The 5,822-nt window shown below is 53.0% G+C and overlaps 1 pseudogene; it reads right to left on the minus strand.

Moving 5' to 3' along the window:
* Positions 1 to 3,665: 3,665 nt before the first annotated feature.
* Positions 3,666 to 4,225, minus strand: LOC121483927 (annotated as a pseudogene).
* Positions 4,226 to 5,822: the final 1,597 nt, after the last annotated feature.

Here is a 5,822-nt window from a genome sequence, read left to right on the forward strand (position 1 = left end):
GATGCATGGATGGATGGATGGATGGATGGATGGATGGATGTACTTGCTTATTTGCTTACTTTTTATTCGTTCATTCATATTCATTATTCATTGTTCTTTCTTTCTTTCTTTCTTTCTTTCTTTCTTTCTTTCTTTCTTTCTTTCTTTCTTTCTTTCGTCAGAGAGGGAGAGACGGAGTATCAGGCTCCATCCAGGACGCCCGACGTGGGACTCTGAGCCCGCGTCTCCAGGACCACGCCCTGGGCTGAAGGCGGAGCTCGACTGCCCGGGCCACCCGCCGTTGCCGCAAGTTGGCCTTTTTTTTTTTTTTTTTTTTTTTTAGTTTTTCTTTTTCTTTCTTTCTTTCTTTCTTTCTTTCTTTCTTTCTTTCTTTTTTCTTTCTTCTTTCTTTTTTTTGTTTTTAAATTTTGATTTATTTATGATAGTCACACACACACACACACACACACACAGAGAGAGACAGACAGACAGACAGACAGACAGAGACACAGGCAGAGGGAGAAGCAGGCTCCATACACTGGGAGCCCGATGTGGGATTCGATCCCGGGCGTCCCTAACGCACCCCTCTTACTCCCCATTGCTTCCCCCACGGCCTTGCGTGTTCCTCTGCTTCCCGCACGCGACCTCGTGCTCTACGTCTATCTCTAGACGACACCCTGCCGTATCCGCCTAGGGAATAAGCTAAGACGGGGCCGATTCTCATGGGACCGTTCTTGTGCTGAGGACGTGTCCTTGTCTGCTGTAGCGGTGGCGACAAAGCGGAGGGCCCCTCTCCCTGCGCACACGGTGCCGGGGCGTGGGGACGTGAGGCAGGAAGGACGGCTTTGGGGTTGTGGACATTTTTTTTTTTTTTAAGATTTATTTATTTATTTATTTATTTATTTATTTATTTATTTATTTATGATAGAGAAAGAGAGAGGCAGAGACACAGGAGGAGGGAGAAGCAGGCTCCATGCCGGGAGCCCGACGTGGGACTCGATCCCGGGACTCCAGGATCGCGCTCTGGGCCAAAAGCAGGCGCTAAACCGCTGAGCCACCCAGGGATCCCTTGCGGACATTTCTACAACCGATCCGGAAAGAAGCCCGCCGTCCGGTGTCCTGGATCTTTGGGGGTGAGGGCCCCAGGACGCCTCGGATGACGTTTCCAAGTGCGCCCTTCCCGGGGGCTGGAACCGGAACCGGGACCGGGGCGGCATGGGTGGTTCGGAAGACGCTGCCGCCGCCGGCGGCGGCCGCTGCGCCCCCTAGCGGTGCAGATGTCCCCGTCCCGGAGAGGGGGAGGGGGAGGGGGAGGGGGAGGGGGAGGGGGAGCGAAACATCCCTAAGGAAGGCCACGCTTGGGCGCCCGACGTTTTCCTGAGTCGGGAAACGCTACTGACCTGGGTGGATCCGGACCAGGCTGTGTCCCAGCTGCCCTGCGATCCCATATGCCTCACACCTGGACTCCCCGGGCGGGCGAGCCAGCTTTCTGGCCCTGCCTGCCTGAGCCTACCTCTCTATCTCTGGCATCCAACTTGCAACTTCAAGTCCCTGAGGTCGAGAGCTTCGGCTCTCTGGGTCCTGCTAGTAACCCAAACAGACAGACACGTTTGCCATGCCATGCCATGCCATGCCATGCCATGCCATGCCATTCCATTCATTCCATTCCATACCACTTGCAATCAGGCATCTGCGAAATGAATATTGAGCAAGGGAATTCTCAGCCTTGAACGTTTCTGGGCCCCGCTCCCTTGGCTTTCGCACCGGCCAAAGGTCCAAAGGGCTCCGAGAAACCTCAGCACACGGGCTCTGTTTCCGTCCCTCTGAACACACGTTGCCTGTCTGTCTCCCTTATAATACAGAAACGGGGACGCCTGGGTGGCTCCGTGTGGAGCATCTGCCTTAGGGGCACGTCGTGATCACAGGATCCGGGGATCCAGCCCCACATCGAGCTCCTTGCATTGGAGCCTGCTTCTCCCTCTGCCTAGGTCTCTGCCCCTTTCTCTCTCTCTCTCTCTCTCTCTCTCTCTCTCTCTCTCTCTCAAAATCTGGTAAAAATAAAAAGAAAGAAGGAAAGAGAAAGAAAGAAAAGAAAATTCCCTACGTTCGGACTTCCAGGTCACCCCATCAGAAAGATGCCTCGTGGGATGGGACCCAAGAGGTGGTCCAGAGAAATAAGGACCCGACTCCCCCCCACCCCCACCCCACCCCCCCCCACACACACACACACTTCCCATGAGTCCAAATCATGAAGAAGACGGGGAAAGCAGGCCAGGCAGGCAGACGCCAGAAATCCGAAGTCCACACGCACGCACGCACGCACCAGCACCAGAACCGATGCCCAACCCACTGCCTGCGCCTCCACCTCTTTCACAGGGCTGAAAGGCAACCACGGACAAGGCCTGTTTTCCAGGAGGAAGCCGACAAGAAGGAACAGGGGGCGTTGGAGGCGGAAGGCTGGAAGGTTGACGGATAGCGAAAGGAAAAGAGGGACAAGAGGGACAAGAGGGACGGGTGGACACCTGGGTGGCTCAGTGGTTGGGCGGCTGACTTCCTCTCAGGGCGTGATGGGGGGGGGGGGTTTGGGGAGGTGGAAGGGATACCCTGGGGTCCTGTGCCCGCATCCGGTTCCCTGCCTGCGGGGAGCCTGCTTCTCCCTCTGCCTGTGTCTCTGTCTGCCTCTCTCTGTGTCTCTCAGGAGTAAATAAAGAAATCCTTAAAAAAAAAAAAAAAGGAAAAAAATAAAAACCTTTAAATCTGTCTCAGTCCTGGCGGGGGCGGGGACTGCCTTGCCGCCTCTGCGCCTCCGCCTCCCCCGTGGCCCCCGCACACACACACACACACACCCCCGTTTCTGCAACACTCCTGTGGATGGAGTGGTGAACTCCTCTGCCATCATCCCGGGTGCCTCCAACGCCATCGCCGCCCCCCCTCCTCATCCCGCCGCCCCCCTGTAAGGAGCAAAAATCACCCGAGCCATTGGGCCACCACGGGAGCCTGACAGTGGGAGTGGGGAACACATAGATTGAGTTTTTAGAGGACGCGGGGCGGCGGGGGGGGGGGGGGGGGCTGGGGCGACATCTACGCCTTTGGAGCCAATGCATGGTTGTTGGTTTCCTTTATTTTTTGGAGGGGGGGTGCGGTGGAGTTTGAAGATATTTCTTTATTAGGATGCTCACCAGAATGACAGGCTGGCACTGTCCGTCTGATGTGATAAAGGATACATACATCTGATCCGATTCTGGCAGGAAACAGGCGTAAGGCCTCTCAGACCTGGTACCGAGCGTCCGTGAAAGACGACTCCATTCACCAGAGAGCATGTTTCCTTGATTCCGAGGTCTCTGCTGTAGCTTCCGGGTCACGTCTCCGTGACTTGCTCAGACTTCATTCCGGCATCATCAGTGGACCCTCTCTTTCTTTCTTTCTTTCTTTCTTTCTTTCTTTCTTTCTTTCTTTCTTTCTCTCTTTCTTTTTCTTTTCTTTTTTTTCCCTAGCCACTTCTCAACTCCTTACGTCAGCTGCCGCCTGTCTTACTCACCCAGGTAGCCTCGAAGTCTGCAGCACATCTCTTTGGTAGGCTGCTGCCCTGCCACCCTCAGGGGCATGGGTTGGGATTTGGGGGGGGGGGGAAGGGGAACGACGTCACGTTACTGAAGCAGACGGCAGGAGCGTATTGGCAAATGACACTAGGACACCCCGGACACCCCGCAGGCCCACCCGAGGGCCTGCTTGGAGCGCACGAACACACGTAGGGCACGTTCTTCTCTTCACGCGGCGCGGCAGGCAGCGGAAGGTGCGGGATGACCTCCAGGGGCTTGGCGTCTGCAGCCAGCCATCAGGATGAACTCAGGGATGCCTCCGTGGAGGGTTTTGGTGGCTCCGTGAGCTCCTTTCCGAAGCTGCTTGTAGTTACAGGACTGCTGAACACGCGTCCAGGAGTTTCTTGGTGAGGTGGGCATCTGCCACGGGGTAGGCCTTCGGATTTACATCGGCCTCAGTCATCTCTGCGTATCCGCGGTCCCTGTGGGTTTCCTGTAAAAAGACGTGTCCTGGGAGCTATCACCGTCACACTTAACACGGATGACCAGCTTTGCCCCCACCCACCCCCACCCCCGCCGCCGTTGGGGTTGGGGTGGGCCGTGGGATGCACTGTGCTCCCGTCACAGTTTGTGGGCCCTGGAATGGTGGTGATCGAGATACACCCCTCCGCCACCTCATTACAAAGAAACAAGACACGTGTGGTGTCTTGTTAGACCCCACAGGCACAGCAAAGAAAAGGAGAACTACTTATCCCCTTGTTCCACCGGGACCGACCCGGATGGATGCCCGAGGGTCCAGGCCCCTAGGGACGGGCATACTCAACTTTTGCTGTGAACTCAACGGATTAGTTAGGTTGTGCCTCTGAGGATTTGTCCACGGAAACTACTTCAAATGATCGATTTTGTCTGTCTCGTGTACTTTTCCTTGTTACGAGCAAGCAGGTAAAAAGAAAGAAAGAAAGAAAGAAAGAAAGAAAGAAAGAGAAAGAAAGAAAGAAAGAAAGAAAGAAAGAAAGAAAGAAAGAAAAAGATGAAAAAAGGTCTATAGGTTAAACTTTTACAATACCTTCCCAAATCTTTGGTGACCTGGAACTTTGAAGGTGTAACTAGCTTAATTGATAAATTGGGTTCAGTTCACCGGATACCTGGCGTCTGTCTTTGCAACAGAAGGTAAAATACTAGAGTGTGAGTCAACGAGACACCCAAGGTGGGTTTTTTTTGTTTGGTGGTGTTGTGTTTTCCTCCTCCACCGCTTGCCCTTTTCTTCCTTCCCCCCTCCCCCCACCTCAGTTTTTGTGTTTCTCTTTTGTCTGATTCAGGAAACCTGCAGATACCTGGGTGTGTTAGTAAACGTGTTTCAGGTGTGTTTGTTTTTTTTTTCCTTCCTCTTTTTTTTTAAATTTTAATTCACAATTCATGAGACATACACGCGCACACACACACACACACACACACACACAGGCAGAGACACAGGCAGAGGGAGAAGCGGGCTCCCTGCAGGAACCCCCGATGTAGGACTCGATCCCGGGACTCCAGGATCACGCCCTGGGCCGAAGGCAGGTGCTAAACCGCTCAGCCACCCAGGGATCCCCTGTTTCGTGCTTCCTTAACAATTGTATCATACAGGGCAGCCCCTGTGGCTCAGCGTTTTAGTGCCACCTTCAGCCCAGGGCGTGATCCTGGAGTCCCGGGATCGAGTCCCACGTCAGGCTCCCTGCATTGGAGCCTGCTTCTCCCTCTGCCTGTGTCTCTGCCTCTCTCTCTCTCTCTGTGACTATCAAAAATAAATAAAAATTTAAAAAAAAAAGGTTTAAAAAAAAAAAAAAGAAAAAGAAAAAGATGAAAAAAGGTCTATAGGTTAAACTTTTACAATACCTTCCCAAATCTTTGGTGACCTGGAACTTTGAAGGTGTAACTAGCTTAATTGATAAATTGGGTTCAGTTCACCGGATACCTGGCGTCTGTCTTTCCAACAGAAGGTAAAATACTAGAGTGTGAGTCAACGAGACCCCCAAGGTGGTTTTTTTTTGTTTGGTGGTGTTGTGTTTTCCTCCTGCACCGCTTGCCCTTTTCTTCCTTCCCCCCTCCCCCCACCTCAGCTTTTGTGTTTCTCTTTTGTCTGATTCAGGAAACCTGCAGATACCTGGGTGTGTTAGTAAACGTGTTTCAGGTGTGTTTGTTTCTTTTTTCCTTCCTCTTTTTTTTAAATTTTAATTCACAATTCATGAGACATACACGCGCACACACACACACACACACACACACACAGGCAGAGACACAGGCAGAGGGAGAAGCGGGCTCCCT

The sequence above is a fragment of the Vulpes lagopus genome, unplaced genomic scaffold (genome assembly GCF_018345385.1).
Source record: "Vulpes lagopus strain Blue_001 unplaced genomic scaffold, ASM1834538v1 ctg543, whole genome shotgun sequence".
NCBI classification, from domain to species: Eukaryota; Metazoa; Chordata; class Mammalia; order Carnivora; family Canidae; genus Vulpes; species Vulpes lagopus.